The following is a 17,315-nucleotide window of genomic DNA, read 5'->3' on the forward strand; positions in this document are numbered from 1 at the left end:
TTAGCAGTAGCAGTAGCACTAAGACTCATTTAATAGGTGAGTTTTGCCTATTTATATTTATTGTAATCTCGGTATTTATTTCTTCTGCTCCAATTTATACTTTCTTTTTCTCCTCGTTTCCACTTAGGATTGCTCCAGTACTCTGTCGGGGACTGTTATTTATTGAGCACCTGTCATTAGGTGTTTTGTAGTTTATTTTCACTGTCCTCACAAAGAGCTTAGTAATATTATTCTAATTTTATAGATGAGAATGAAGACTTACAGAGGTTACGTGTCTTTCCTAAAGTCCACAATTACAAGTGGCCTCATCAGGACTCAAATCATAGGAAGGGGAGTGGGACCTAAATGGTCATTTACTGAACCCCTATTGTGGTCCCAGAAGTCAGAGAAACAAGAACCCACCTGGAAAAGTAACTAGAGCCTATTAAAGGGTCATGGACTGCATGGAAGGCCTTTGGGATATTTGAGACCTAACCCCTGCATGTGGGAATCTCCAGCTAGAAGGAGAAGGTGGGCATGCAAACAACTTTGCCACCTCTTGGGCACTTCCCTTCTACTCAGCTTTAGAGTTCAGTGCCTGGCAGCACTGAAGGCCAGGAGAAAAAAGATGATGCTTGAAATGGATTTTGAAAGAACTAAAGATTTGTAATAGGAATTGAAAGCAAGAGCATTTTGGGCAGAAGGACAACTTAAGAACAAGTTAGGGACATGGGTGTGGCTGCAAAATAGGGGCAGCTAGGAGATAGAGGGCTAGACAGGTGGCCTGGGAGACAGGGAAAACCTTGAACACTAGGATGAAACTTTGGTTTTAATCATTGAGCTGCACAGATCCCTGAAAATGACCCCACTTGACTGAACATTCATACTTGTGACTTGTTTTTTTTTTACTCTCAGCCTCTGGCTATGAAGTGGTATTAATTAGTAGAGAAATTCAAGAGGCCAAATGGCCTGACCCACGATCACACAGTAAGTGGTGCTACCTGGACTCCACCTTGGGATGGTCTGAGTCCTGGGCCAGGCACTTGGGTGAGACAAATGGGGAGTGTTTAAGTGAAGGTTGCTCCACCCAAGGCATGACATTTTGACAGAAGGTAGTGGTTGGGTTTGGAGCTGTCTCTAGTATTTCTTCCTTCAGAGGTGAGAGTTGAATACACAGGAGAACATGAGATGGAGATTGAGGCCAATCCTGCCTCACAGATCAGCTTTCCCAACCATATGTACATAGCATTATGCTTGGCATGCCCTTGGCTGTATCTGGCATTGTAATCCCACCTCTTCTGTTATTTGAGTGCAGATGCATCTGATTGATAGAAAGAAAGCCTGCTGCTGCTGCTAAGTCACTTCACTCGTGTCCGACTCTGCAACCTTACAGACGGCAGCCCACCAGGCTCCTCCATCCCTGGGATTCTCCAGGCAAGAACACTGGAGTGGGTTGCCATTTCCTTCTCCAATGCATGAAAGGGAAAAGTGAAAGTGAAGTCGCTCAGTCATGTCCGACCCTTGCGACCCCATGGACTGCAGCCCACCAGCTCCTCTGTCCATGGGGTTTTCCAGGCAAAAGTACTGGAGTAGGTGGCCATTGCCTTCTCCAAGAAAGAAAGCCTAGTTTGCTCTAATTTTTTAAAAGTATATGGTGTGAAGCAAAACCCTTGAGTCATATTCAGTGGCCCGTGGTTTGACAGACTTCATGCTGAAAACTAGAGGATCAATAGACCTTGCTCATGCTTACTTGAGTTTGGATGCTCATCAAGGTGTCATGCCCAGTTAATTCTCACTTTTTTTTTTTTAAACTCCATATGTGTAGTTGACGTTGCATTGTTCAGTTGATAAGTAGCGTCTGACTCTGCGACCCCATGGACTGCAGCATGCCAAGCTTCCCTGTCCTTCACTATCTCCAGGAGTTTGCTCAAATTCATTTGAGTCCATTCATTCATGTCCATTGAGTCGGTGATACTATCTAAGCATCTCATCTTCTGCTGCCCTCCCTCTTTTCCTTATGCCTTCAGTCTTTGCCAGCATCAGGGTCTTTTCCAGTGAGTTGGCTCTTTGCATCAGGTTGCCAAAGTATTGGAGCTTCAGCTTCAGCATCAGTCCTTCCAATGAATATTCAGGGTCAATTTCCTTTAGAATTGACTGGTTTGATCTCCTTGCAGTCCAAGGGACTCTTAAGAGTCTTCCAGCACCACAATTCAAAAGCATCAATTCTTTTGCATTCAGATTTCTTTATTGTCCAACTCTGACATCCATACATGATTAGTGGAAAAATCATAGCTTTGACTACACAGACCTTTGTTGGCAAAGTGCTATCTCTGCTTTTTAATATGCTGTCTAGGTTTGTGATAGCTTTCCTTCCAAGAAGCAAGCGTCTTTTCATTTCATGACTTCAATCACTGTCCAGTGATACTGGAGCCCAAGAAAATAAAGTCTGTCACTGTTTCCACTTCTTTTCCTTCTGTTTTTTTCCTTTTATTTGCCATGAAGTGATGGGGCTGGATGCCATGATCTTAGTTTTTTTAAACTTAGTTTTTAAAAACGGTTTAAGTTTTTTTAAACGTTGCCTTAGCTTACATGAATATATGCTATGACTCTGCTGTAAATAATTTTAAAATTTTGGTACTTCAACTATTAGCAACAAATGACACAGGAACCACCTCTCAGCTGATCATGACATCAGTGGTCAGAACTGACCTAGACCCACTACTGCCTTCTGCCATTTCTTTTACATCTAGTTGTATACCAGCCATTCCTCTCAGTAAGCACTTATTTATTCCTCATGATAACCTTGTAGAGTCTTGAATTCCCATTTTACAGTTCAGGAAACAGGCTTTGAGAGGGTGAGCTGGCTTTTGTACTCAGTAGGACCAGAATCCAAGCTCTTAGTAGAAAAGAGAGAGGCTGCTGTTCATCTGAGCTAGAGAGGTTCAGCACCTTAAATCCTCCACAGAGCTCCTGCCTGTGTGCAGACATGCCCCCTTCTCTAGAGCCTATCTGTACCCAGGCTCAGGAAATATTGATACCTTTCAAGATGTTCCCTCCTTTGGGATCCCATGCAGTCCCCCACATCTGGTCCCCTAGGGGTTCTGGTTTCTGTTACCCTGGCCTTTTCCTTTGCTCTTTGGAGGTGTCCTGCCAGTTCTCAGAACCCCCTTTTTTTAAAAAAAAAACAAGCCCTCTCCTTTCACATCTGGTCTCAACCCTACCTCTGATCTCAGGTCTGCTAATCTGTCACATGTGTGACACTGACCAGATACTCACAATGAAAGTTGATGGGTGTCTTACTGCACCCTGCCCCCATCTCCACTCCTGAGGCTTCTTGGGGAGATAAGGAATTGGTCAAGGGTCCTATTGGAGAAGGAAATGGGAAACCACTCCAGTACTCTTGCCTGGAGAATCCCAGGGATGGGGGAGCCTAGTGGGCTGCCATCTATGGGGTCGCAGAGTCGGACACGACTGAAGTGACTTAGCAGCAGCAGCAAGGGTGCTATAGTATCTGGTCTGACCCCTGCCCTGCCACAGGAAAGTGTGAAGGGAGATTAAGACCTAGGGGATTTTGTACAAGTTTACAGGGTTTTGAAGGGAGGAGACCTGGGTCTGCTGTTAACTTATCATGTGACTTTGGGCAGGAACAGAAATAACTATCTCACATGGTTGTTTTGAAGGTCAAGGATAACATGTATATACAGAGTTTCTTTTTTTTTGGCCAGGGCCGGGCAGCATGTGGGATCTTGGTTCCCTGACGGGGGATCAAACACCTCCTCATGGGGAGTGTGGAGTTTTAAGCACTGGACCATCAAGATGTCCCCTAAAGAGTTTTCTGTCAAGTTTTTAGGGCTGTGTCAGGTACCAGTGAGTGAGGAAGGAGCTGTTTTGAAGGCAGGAAATTTAGACTGTTTGGAGAATTAGATACTTCAGGAAAATCATAGGATCTTAAAACAGCAGGACTTTAGGGCATCTACAGAGCCCAATCCAGCATCTGTAAAAGGAGAAATGCAGGCCCCGAGGGCGTAAGTGACATCCAGCCTTCCCCTGCAGGCCTTGGTGTCCTATTTGCCTCTATGCCAGAGCTCTTTCCTGCATACCAAGCCCCTTAACCACATCCATGTGGCGGGTTGTGGTGGGAGGGCCTTGCTAGGCTAGAAGGGCAGGGATCCCTTTTCAAGTACTGCTGGGGACAAGTAACGAGCTTGGAGGGCCTGAGGTAGCAGGGACTAAAACAACCGGTGGGGTTGTGCAGGTTGGCTTGTGCCACGTGTAGGGAAAGCAAGTTAGCCAAGATGGCGGTGGTCAGGCTCTCTCGCCCCAGGGCCTTTTGCTCTCCACGTTTTGTAAAGACATAGTTATGTAACAGCTGAGACCACTTACAGCACTGCTCATGCATGTTATGATGTATCTGCTTGGCCATGGGCCACTTTTGTTCTGCAAACATAACATACAAGCTCCACCTGAACAGCCCTTGTGACTACATTATGGCTGCGTTATGGCTGTGTCTACCACAAGAGGAGAGAATACAATGTGTCTGCTGCTATGGCTGCTGTGCCAGTAAGGAGAGAATAAACGTGTCTGTAGTTCTTAGGATTCCTTAAGTTTTCTTCAGCTCCCCTGCTTGCGCTTTGCCTACCTTGGGTTCAGCCAATAGTGATATATAGCAAGACAACTGGTGTAGTTGGTAGGATCAGCAATACACCAGGAGAACTAGAAGAGGTAGCAGGCAGGGGTCAGCTCCACTTTGGGACCCTGAGGTTTCAGGAAACCTCAGGAATCCAGATTCTCGTCCCCGACACCTGCTCAGGACTACCCCAGAAGACAAAGCTAGGAGATCTGCTTGAAGTGATGGAGGCAGCCAGGTCCACTTATACAATTAGGTCTTGTCAGTCAGCTTCAGTTAAGTACCTCATCAATACACTCTCCGAATGGGCTCGGGGATAGGCACATAGCTCAAGTTGGTCCAGACTCAACTGGAGGATTTCAGGATTTTTACTGGAAATCTGGTGTGGTGGAATACAAAAAATTGTCCAACGTGAGTGACCCAAGAAGGTTACCCTGGGCTGCTTGGAGCCAGACTCCTTGTGGTCTGCGGGCTTCCTCCCTGGTTGGAGGAGTTACACCCTCCCAGGTGGTCCCAAAAGTCCCCAGGTGCTGGGCAGTGGGCTTTTCCTGACAACTATCGTAAATAATTGGTACCTAAATTCACACTGCTTAGTACTCTGGTAGTGTGATTGCCCCCACCCACAGTTCTCATACATACCCTATTAGAAGGGAGAAAAACACAGAAGTAGGTGGGAACATACCCCAACAGTGCGTCCAGCGGAATGTCCTGCTTCAGCAAGTGTGTCTCTGGGGAACATGCTGGCTCTTCTACTAACTGCTGGCTCATATGGATCCTCACTAATCCAGTAGTTCAGCACCTCAGAATCACCTGGAGAGCTGAATAAAGCACAGATTGCTGGGCCCACCTTGAGCTTCTGATTCAAGGAGATGGGGACCTATAATTTGCATTTCTTTTTTTTTCTTTTTTTTAAATTTTATTTTATTTTTAAACTTTACAGTATTGTATTAGTTTTGCCAAATATCGAAATCAATCCACCACAGGTATACCTGTGTTTCCCATCCTGAACCCTCCTCCCTCCTCCCTCCCCATACCCTCCCTCTGGGCCGTCCCAGTGCACCAGCCCCAAGCATCCAGTATCGTGCATCGAACCTGGACTGGCGACTCATTTCATACATGATATTTTACATGTTTCACTGCTATTCTCCCAAATCTCCCCACCCTCTCCCTCTCCCACAGAGTCCATAAGACTGATCTATACATCAGTGTCTCTTTTGCTGTCTCGTACACAGGGTTATTGTTACCATCTTTCTAAATTCCATATATATGCGTTAGTATACTGTATTGGTGTTTTTCTTTCTGGCTTACTTCACTCTGTATAATAGGTTCCAGTTTCATCCATCTCATTAGAACTGATTCAAATGTATTCTCTTTAATGGCTGAGTAATACTCCATTGTGTATATGTACCACAGCTTTCTTATCCATTTATAATAGGTTCCCGTTTCATCCACCTCATTAGAACTGATTCAAATGTATTCTTTTTAATGGCTGAGTAATACTCCATTGTGTATATGTACCACAGCTTTCTTATCCATTCATCTGCTGATGGGCATCTAGGTTGCTTCCATGTCCTGGCTATTATAAACAGTGCTGCAATGAACATTGGGGTACATGTGTCTCTTTCCCTTCTGGTTTCCTCGGTGTGTATGCCCAGCAGTGGGATTGCTGGATCATAAGGCAGTTCTATTTCCAGTTTTTTAAGGAATCTCCACACTGTTCTCCATAGTGGCTGTACTAGTTTGCATTCCCACCAACAGTGTAAGAGAGTTCCCTTTTCTCCACACCCTCTCCAGCATTTATTGCTTGTAGACTTATGGATCGCAGCCATTCTGACTGGCATGAAATGGTATCTCATAGTGGTTTTGATTTGCATTTCTCTGATAATGAGTGATGTTGAGCATCTTTTCATGTGTTTGTTAGCCATCTGTATGTCTTCTTTGGAGAAATGTCTATTTAGTTCTTTGACCCATTTTTTGATTGGGTCATTTATTTTTCTGGAGTTGAGCTGTAGGAGTTGTTTGTATATTTTTGAGATTAGTTGTTTGTCCATTGCTTCATTTGCTATTATTTTCTCCCATTCTGAAGGCTGCCTTTTCACCTTGCTAATAGTTTCCTTTGTTGTGCAGAAGCTTTTAAGTTTAATTAGGTCCCATTTGTTTATTTTTGCTTTTATTTCCAATATTCTGGGAGGTGGGTCATAGAGGATCCTGCTGTGATGTATGTCAGAGACTGTTTTGCCTATGTTCTCCTCTAGGAGTTTTATAGTTTCTGGTCTTATGTTGAGATCTTTAATCCATTTTGAGTTTATTTTTGTGTATGGTGTTAGAAAGTGTTCTAGTTTCATTCTTTTACAAGTGGTTGACCAGTTTTCCCAGCACCACTTGTTAAAGAGATTGTCTTTAATCCATTGTATATTCTTGCCTCCTTTGTCAAAGATAAGGTGTCCATATGTGCATGGATTTATCTCTGGGCTTTCTATTTTGTTCCATTGATCAATATTTCTGTCTTTGTGCCAGTACCATACTGTCTTGATAACTGTGGCTTTGTAGTAGAGCCTGAAGTCAGGTAGGTTGATTCCTCCAGTTCCATTCTTCTTTCTCAAGATAGCTTTGGCTATTCGAGGTTTTTTGTATTTCCATACAAATTGTGAAATTATTTGTTCTAGCTCTGTGAAGAATACCATTGGTAGCTTGATAAAGACTCCACCAGAAAATTACTAGAACTAATCAATGATTATAGTAAAGTTGCAGGATATAAAATCAACACACAGAAATCCCTTGCATTCCTATACACTAATAATGAGAAAACTGAAAGAGAAATTAAGGAAACAATTCCATTCACCATTGCAACGGAAAGAATAAAATACTTAGGAATATATCTACCTAAAGAAACTAAAGACCTATATATAGAAAACTATAAAACACTGGTGAAAGAAATCAAAGAGGACACTAATAGATGGAAAAATATACCATGTTCATGGATTGGAAGAATCAATATAGTGAAAATGAGTATACTACCCAAAGCAATTTATAGATTCAATATAATTTGCATTTCTAACAAGTTCCCGGGTGATGCCTATCAGCTAGGCTGCAGTACCAGGCGTTGTAGGATTTTCAGCCCCTCCCGCCCAGTGCCTGTTGCAGAGTGGAGGCTACTGTAAAAGAGACCCACCTGTGCTGAAAATGGAGCGGAGGCGCTGTCTTCAGGAGTGCTGCCAGGCTTGGCAGGAATGCGAGTCTGGAGTTGCTACTTTGCCCCCGTGAGGGGCAGCCTGCCTGGGGTTGACACCAGCACAGAATTGAGACACAGTGACACTTTTTCCACAGGGCATGGGTCTAGCCATGCTTGACACCGACTAGATCCACCCTCTGGACGTCTCAGTGCTGTGACAACAGTTTCCTTTTTTGCCTTTAGCCCATTTGAACAGGGGTGCTCTCTGGCAATTCCAAGAGTCTTGATGAGGTGGAGAAGACAGAGATGCACCAGGGGAGAAAATGGAAAAACACTTGTGGCTGAAGCTCCTACAAGGGGCTGTCTCTAGGCAGGCAGAATCTCCTGCCTGGCTTTCAATGGCCTGGTGGTTAAGGTCGTAGGCCTTGGAATGAGGTGGGCTGAGATGTTAGGTCTAGGCAGAGTACCTAGCCTCTTGGAGCCCCAGTCACCTTATTTATTACAATTACTTACCTCAAGGAGCAAATTAGGGACCTTGGCGATCATCCTGGCATGAAGTAGCTGCTCAGTCGATATTAGTATATTATAATAGTATGACGTGTGTGTACTCAGTCGTGTCCAGCTGTTTGCAACTCCATGGACTGTAACCCATCAGGCTCCTCTGCCCATGGGATTTCCCAGGCAAGAATACTGCAATGGATTGCCATTTCCTTCTCCACTCAATCTTCCTGACTCAAGGATCTTATGTCTCTTACATAACAATCTGGTGGGAAGATTCTTCTGGTGGGAAGGGCTACCTGGGAAGCCCCTATAATAGTTACAGATCACAATAGGAGGCCTCAGGCTAAAAGCAGCAATCCTGGGTCCCTGGCAAAGGGCAGGAAACCACCTCAGAGGCCTCCTGGAGAGGGGGAGTATCTCAGAATCCTCCAGAGGCTTTGTGTGCATCTCAGGGCCAGTGCAGGGGCTCCAGGATTCTGGTTTGGGTGAAATTACTGAGGACTACTTGAGAAGTTCCTGGGGTGGGGGCAGGGGGGCTCCGTTAGACAAGGATCAATTAATTCCAAGATCATGTCAGACTGGGAAATCAAGACTGCTTTGGGATTTTAAAGGGAGTAACCCTTGGCTGGAGGAGCCTGGTAGGCTGCAGTCCATGGGGTCGCTAAGAGTTGGACACGACTGAGCGACTTCACTTTCACTTTCCACTTTCATGCATTGGAGAAGGAAATGGCAACCCACTCCACTGTTCTTGCCTGGAGAATCCCAGGGACAGGGGAGCCTGGTGGGCTGCCGTCTATGGGGTCGCACAGAGTTGGACACGACTGAAGCGACTTAGCAGCAGCAGCAACCCTTGGCTGATCACTGAAGAGTCGCCTTCCCCTTATTCTGTTCCCTCCAGGCCCCTACTCTACTTTTCTTTTGCAACATCTGGCAAGTCATACGTTATGCAGAATTCTAGATGTTGATAGACGTTGGGATAAATAATGAGAGAAAAAAAGAAACCAAAAGAACTAAACTTTCTCCCAGTCATGATGCTCTACTTTTTGACTTGGGGAGGAATCAGTTCTGGCTCAGACAGTAAAGAATCTGCCTGCCAATGCAGGAGATGTGGATTCGATCCCTGGATCAGGAAGATCCCCTGGAGAAGGAAAAGGCAACCCACTCCAGTATTGCCTGCAAAATTCCATGGACAGAGGAGCCTGGCGGGCTACAGTCCATGGCGTTTCACAACTTAGTGACTAAACCACCACCACAGCTGACTCAGTGGCTTGTAAATGTGATCTCATCAAATTAGGTAATTTAAAGAAGGTTATTTTTTAATCATCACCATTATCATTAAATTTTCTTTAGTAGTTGTGTTTTTATTATTGCTCTGGTAGTCTGTGCAGCTGTTGGGCCCAGGAATTCTAAACAGGAACTCTAAAGAAAAGAAAAAGGAGCTCTGAAAGATGTGAAAACCTTTAGGAGCCAAGGGAATGAAGCTATTTGCTGGGGTCCCCAGATAACAAGAAGGCACAATTGTCATCGTTGTCGTGACCATTTGGTGGTGCCACCTCCCAGACTCTACAACTGCCATAGCCAACTGGGAGAGCTGACAATAGCTACTATCTCTCTGCAAGCCATCAGTATAAAACTCCTTTCTGGAGTGAACAGAAACATAAATTTGATGATTTTACTGAGAAAATAAAAGACATTCCTGCTCCATCCCTGGCCCCGCAACACACACCTGCTATGCCTATGGGCATATAGATATACTTTGTGCATGGGAAAAAAGGGAAGAACAAGTGTATTCTAGACTAATCTGAAACTCACTACAGATGGTTTGGCTAATTCAGTTAAAATCAAATTCTTTTCTTTAACTATCCTGTGACCTTCACACATGGGAATTGGTTTTTGGAGTTAAATTCCTTTATAAAGTTCCTATTGTATGATGGGGTAATTTCCTGACAGTGGGTAATGATGCTGGATCTGTGGTTTTTCAAACAGGTGGAGGAACTTAGAGTAAGGATCAAAAGATTGCCAATTAGGTTGGCCTGCGGTCCACAATCCCAGAAGGGGTTGAGGTCCTGAGGATTGGCTACCCCTCAGGGTAGTGGTTTTTGAAGTGTGTTGCTTCTGTAGAACCATAAGCTTCAATTTCTACTTTTACAAACTTTGAAGCCATTTAAAAGATACAATAAAAATACACATGTTTAAACATGCTAGGCACCAAATTTAACACGTTGGGAACCACCTGGATTAGAGTTTGAAGTAAACCTTTTGCTGTTTCTGTTTAACAGAAGACTGTTTCAAGGTCACAAGGTGAGCTGTTCAAACCTTTCTGCAACAACTTCTCTGTGTGAATTAGGCCTTTTTCGGGCTTACACAACCAAAACAAAAGATGGAAATAAACTGATTGCGAAGGCTGATATTAGGAGGCAACTGTTAGTCTCTAATGTCTGATTTCAAGTTTTTATAATATTAATTTATAACTTCTAGTGTCTCACATAATGGGCTCCCCCTTAAGAATTCAGCTGAGGAAATGGTACACTCCTAAACGAAACAAAACATGAAAACCTTTGCTTCAGACTTTGTTGCAGCATTTGTGGTGCTGAAAGTGTCCTCAGAACAAATTCAGAGTCCAGCTTTCACAGTGGCCAGTTGTGGATTTTCCCCTTCAGTAATTTTTTTAATTGGAGAATTACCCCTCCCATGTTAAGGACAGATTTTGTGCAACTGTCTATCAAGATGGGCCACCCTTCCCTGGGTACCACTTCAGGTCAGTCAGATCCCCACTCATGGGAATTTGAAGTTTGAGTGGTCCCATGCAAGAACTGAAGTGGTTGGAGGTGACATCCCATAGCTTTGCCCTGAAAACATTGTCCATTGGTTTCTTTGACCTGGCTTCTTTTACATCCTCAGGGCGCTATCCTTTCTAAGGCTTGTTGTTTGGCTTTTCCTTTGATTCTTTGAAGAATCCAGACCTCTCCAGTAGAGTACTGCCCCACTTTGTTTCTTAGGCTAGCCAGAATCAGTTCTGTTGTTTGCAACCAAAACATTCTGACTGACTGACTCCAAATTTTGTAAACGGAAAACGGTAGTAGCATCAAGAGGTCAGTGACTTGTTCAAGCCCACGTTCTTAGAACTTTGGGCACAAGTATAAGGCCACGCTCTCCAGGAAGAAATTATCCTAGATCAATATTTACAACAGGAGAACACACACATCTAGGACAGAACTCACCTTTGTTCTGTGCATATGAGGGAGACACAGGAAGAGAAATGTGAATAATGGCTGGGAAATAGGGAGCGTGTATCCCAGATCTTCACAACTTTCAATTCACTCAGGCAGGGTTTTGCAGAGACCCAGAACCATTCTCTCTGGACCCTAAGGCTTGAGGAGGAATTTCTGAAAAGGTGGAAGAATCTTAGGATCTCAACTGAAGAGGAACTTGGGCAGATAAATACCTAACCAGGGATATGATTCAACAGAAGCAAAACTGAGGGTCTGTGGGAACAGACCACATATGCTAACAATAGTAGTGGTAGTGTTAGTCGCTCAGTCGTGTCCGACTCTTTGTGACCCCATGGACTGTGGCTTGCCACGCTCCTCTGTCCGTGCGATTCTCCAGGCAAGAATACTGGAGTGGATTGTCATTCCCTTCTCCAGTGCTAACAATGGTTCTGACTTTTAACAAGGGCTGGTGATCTTGGTCCACTAAACCATAAGCTCTGTAAGAAGAGGACTGGACTTGTTCACCACAATATTCACAACACCTGGCACAGGGCCTTGTGCCTGGTCGGTGCTCAATACACATGTGCTGAAGGACTGAACGGGTTGGGCTTCCATGTGGTTGTCTGGACCCAGCAGCCTAGTGATTTTGTCACTAATGAACTGGGTCTTTGGCTTTGCATTTCTGGCCTCAACTGGGGGGAGAATGGTGCCTGGCTGGTGACAAATGTCTGGAAAACACAGGAGCAGTGGCTACAATATATTCCCAATATTCTAATTACTGATGACATTTACTCAGCAGCAGTTGTGGTACAGGGAACAAAAGGTTCTGTGGGCTTGCAGCCTAAATGACAGAACACAAAAGAGTAACTGGGAGCTTCTCTGTCTATGTTGCTTGCTTTGTTAAGGTATAAGAAGCAATACTATTTCAGATTTGTAATAAGAACAGCAAGATTGATGATCTCCCATTTTACAGACAAGTGAATAGAAGCCCAGAGAAATGCAGACTTTTCCCAATGTGCAGAATCATGTCCCCAGCCTAGCCTGGAGCACCCATCAATTTTCTTCGTGTGTGCGCTCTGCCCAGGTAGTTCCAGCTCTGCCCGGTCTGGGGTCTGTTTGTGTCCTTCATTCCACGCTGGTTGTGTCACTGCAGGCACTGTGGGTCTCCAGTGGAGAAAGTTCCTTGGGAAGGAGTTTTGAGACATTTGAAAGACGGAAGATTGTAAGTAGACAAGCGGGTCGGGGTGGGGGGTGGCCCCACCTGTCCTGGCCCTTGAGCCCCACTGTCCTCACCTCCAAGGACAAAGATAAATGGTGGTTATCAGGGCTGAGGAAACTGCTTCATATTGTTCAGTCATATAACCTCTCTCTAGACTCTCTTTCTTGTGTACAACAGGCCTTGTTATTATTTTTCAAACAATTATCTTCTTGTACCACTGCTGTTTGCAGTTTCTTCTTTCTTGTTTATGGTAATTCCTTTGGGAAAAGCTCTAGTTCTGGGGGACATTGACAGGTGAAACCTCAGCTTGTCTACCTTTTCTACTGGCAGGGATGCCTTCAGCCAAGCAGGGCAAGTAGGTGCTATCACTGAGAGCCCTTGCCTCTCAAAGTGCTGGGAGTTTTCATGTGACCACCCCGACCCTGGCTGGTCCTTTTTCACAGACCCTGTTCACACCTTTAGTGCTCTCCCCAAAACAGCACCTCCCAGGGTCCTTCCAAAGATAAGATGCTTCATCTCAGTTTTCCACAGACTCAGAATCTCTAAGGATGGGGACAGTTTGGGACACTTGAAGAGACAGGCCCCTGATAATCCAGGACAAAAATTGCTGCCTAGTTACCATGCCAGGCTCACTGTCCCCTTCCTAGTTGACAGAGCTAGGGTAAGGAGTGAGGAAAAGTCCAGGCTTTCAGAATTAAAAATGGCTGGGACCACTGGTTGGAGTTCTTTTAGCCTGGAAGTGGGAGAAACATACCTTCTCTTCCTTGGGAACTTCAATTATGAATGATCCCATGCAAGAACTGAAGTGTCTGGAGGTAACTTGCCCTGAAAACACTGTCCATTGGGTTCTTTGACCTGGCTCCTTTCATGTCCTTCAGGGTCCTATTCTTTCTGAGGCTTGTCACATGGCTTCTTATCCTTTGATTCTCTGAGGCCCCCAGAAGTCTCTAGTAGACTGCCCTCTATCTCCCCCACTCCTTTATTTGTTTCTGAGGCTAACGTTTTTGGTGGAGCCTCCTAAGGCTGTAGGATCCTCAGGCCAGAGCCTTCTGGCCATTGTACCCACAACGATGTCCAGTCACAATCAGCCACCCCAGCTTCTATTCATAGACCCTGACTCCTTAGGGCAGACAGCACAGTGAGACTGGGTATGGAGTTGTAGTCATTTTGTTTTTGTGGAGGTGAGGGGAGATCCTTAGAAGAGGGGTAGGGTGAAAGACTGAATGTGTGCTCAGTCATGTCCAACTCTTTGTGACCCCCATGGAATGTTGCCTGCCAGGCCCCTTTGTATACCAGACAAGAATACTGGAGCGGGTTGCCATTTCCTACTCCTACTCCTTCATTCTTTCTGGGGTTATTTCTCCACTGATCTCCAGTAGCATATTGGGCACCTACTGACCTGGGGAGTTCCTCTTTCAGTATCCTATCATTTTGCCTTTTCATACTGTTCATGGGGTTCTCAAGGCAAGAATACCGAAGTGGTTTGCCATTCCCTTCTCCAGTGGGCCACATTCTGTCAGATCTCTCCACCATGAACCGCCCGTCTTGGGTTGCCCCACAGGCATGGCTTAGTTTCATTGAGTTAGACAAGGCTGTGGTCCTAGTGTGATTAGATTGACTAGTTATCTGTGAGTATGGTTTCAGTGTGTCTGAAACCATACTCACAAAAACAATACCCAGCTGCGGATGTGACTGGTGATAGAAGCAAGGTCCGATGCTGTAAAGAGCACTATTGCATAGGAACCTGAAATGTCAGGTCCATGAATCAAGGCAAATTGGAAGTGGTCAAACAAGAGATGGCAAGAGTGAATGTCGACATTCTAGGAATCAGCGAACTAAAATGGACTGGAATGGGTGAATTTAACTCAGATGACCATTATATCTACTACTGTGGGCAGGAATCCCTCAGAAGAAATGGAGTAGCCATCCTGGTCAACAAAAGAGTCCGAAATGCAGTACTTGGATGCAATCTCAAAAACGATAGAATGATCTCTGTTCATTTCCAAGGCAAACCATTCAATATCACAGTAATCCAAGTCTATGCCCCAACCAGTAACGCTGAAGAAGCTGAAGTTGAATGTTCTATGAAGACCTACAAGAGCTTTTAGAATTAACACCAAAAAAAGATGTCCTTTTCATTATAGAGACTGGAATGCAAAAGTAGGAAGTCAAGAAACACCTGGAGTAACAGGCAAATTTGGCCTTGGAATACGGAATGAAGCAGGGCAAAGGCTAATAGAATTTTGCCAAGAATATGCACTGGTCATAGCAAATACCCTCTTCCAACAACACAAGAGAAGACTCTACACATGGACATCACCAGATGGTCAACACCGAATCAGATTGATTATATTCTTTGCAGCCAAAGATGGAGAAGCTCTATACAGTCAACAAAAACAAGACCAGGAGCTGACTGTGGCTCAGATCATGAACTCTTTATTACCAAATTCAGACTTAAATTGAAGGAAGTAGGGAAAACCACTAGACCATTCAGGTATGCCCTAAATCAAATCCCTTATGATTATACAGTGGTAGTGAGAAATCGGAGAAGGCAATGGCACCCCACTCCAGTACTTTTGCCTAGAAAATCCCATGGACGGAGGAGCCTGGTAGGCTGCAGTCCATGGGGTCGCTAAGAGTCGGACTCGACTGAAGCGACTTAGCAGCAGCAGCAGCAGTGAGAAATAGATTTAAGGGCCTAGATCTGATAGATAGAGTGCCTGATGAACTATGGACTGAGGTTCGTGACATTGTACAGGAGACAGGGATCAAGATCATCCCCATGGAAAAGAAATGCAAAAAAGCAAAATGGCTATCTGGGGAGACCTTACAAATAGCTATGAAAAGAAGAGAAGCGAAAAGCAAAGGAGAAAAGGAAAGATATAAGCATCTGAATGCAGAGTTCCAAAGAATAGCAAGAAGAGATAAGAAAGCCTTCCTCAGTGATCAATGCAAAGAAATAGAGGAAAACAACAGAATGGGAAAGACTAGAGATCTCTTCAAGAAAATTAGAGATACCAAGGGAACATTTCATGCAAAGATGGGCTCAATAAAGGACAGAAATGGTATGGATCTAACAGAAGCAGAAGATATTAAGAAGAGGTGGCAAGAATACACAGAAGAACTGTATAAAAAAGATCTTCACGACCCAGATAATCACGATGGTGTGATCACTCATCTAGAGCCAGACATACTGGAATGTGAAGTCAAGTGGGCCTTAGAAAGCATCACTACGAACAAAGCTGGTGGAGGTGATGGAATTCCAGTTGAGCTATTTCAAATCCTGAAAGATGATGCTGTGAAAGTGCTGCACTCAATATGCCAGCAAATTTGGAAAACTCAGTAGTGGCCATAGGACTGGAAAAGGTCAGTTTTCATTCCAATCCCAAAGAAAGGCAATGCCAAAGAATGCTCAAACTACTGCACAATTGCACTCATCTCACATGCTAGTAAAGTAATGCTCAAAATTCTCCAAGCCAGGCTTCAGCAATACGTGAACCATGAACTTCCAAATGTTCAAGCTGGTTTTAGAAAAGGCAGAGGAACCAGAGATCAAATTGCCAACATCTGCTGGATCGTGGAAAAAACAAGAGAGTTCCAGAAAAACATCTATTTCTGCTTTATTGACTATGCCAAAGCCTTTGACTGTGTGGATCACAATAAACTGTGGAAAATTCTGAAAGAGATGGGCATACCAGACCACCTGACCTGCCTCTTGAGAAATCTGTATGCAGGTCAGGAAGCAACAGTTAGAACTGGCCATGGACCAACAGACTGGTTCCAAATAGGAAAAGGAGTACGTCAAGGCTGTATATTGTCACCCTGCTTATTTAACTTCTATGCAGAGTACATCATGAGAAACGCTGGACTGGAAGAAACACAAGCTGGAATAAAGATTGCCGGGAGAAATATCAATAACCTCAGATATGCAGATGACAGCACCCTTATGGCAGAAAGTGAAGAGGAACTAAAAAGCCTCTTGATGAAAGTGAAAGTGGAGAGTGAAAAACTTGGCTTAAAGGTCAACATTCAGAAAACGAAGATCATGGCATCTGGTCCCATCACTTCATGGGAAATAGATGGGGAAACAGTGGGAACAGTGTCAGACTTTATTTTTTGGAGCTCCAAAATCACTGCAGATGGCGACTGCAGCCATGAAATTAAAAGACGCTTACTCCTTGGAAGGAAGGTTATGACCAACCTAGATAGCATATTCAAAAGCAGAGACATTACTTTGCCAACAAAGGTTCGTCTAGTCAAGGCTGTGGTTTTTCCTGTGGTCATGTATGGATGTGAGAGTTGGACTGTGAAGAAGGCTGAGCGCCGAAGAATTGATGCTTTTGAAGTGTGGTGTTGGAGAAGACTCTTGAGAGTCCCTTGGACTGCCAGGAGATCCAAACAGTCCATTCTAACGGAGATCAGCCCTGGGATTTCTTTGGAGGGAATGATGCTGAAGCTGAAACTTCAGTACTTTGGCCACCTTATGTGAAGAGTTGACTCATTGGAAAAGATTCTGATGCTGGGAGGGATTGGGGGCAGGAGGAGAAGGGGACGACAGAGGATGAGATGGCTGGATGGCATCACTGACTCAATGGACGTGAGTCT

Source organism: Bos grunniens, chromosome 13, assembly GCF_055505025.1.
Source record: "Bos grunniens cultivar Pamir isolate PY7600 chromosome 13, Bosgru_T2T1.0, whole genome shotgun sequence".
NCBI classification, from domain to species: domain Eukaryota; kingdom Metazoa; phylum Chordata; class Mammalia; order Artiodactyla; family Bovidae; genus Bos; species Bos grunniens.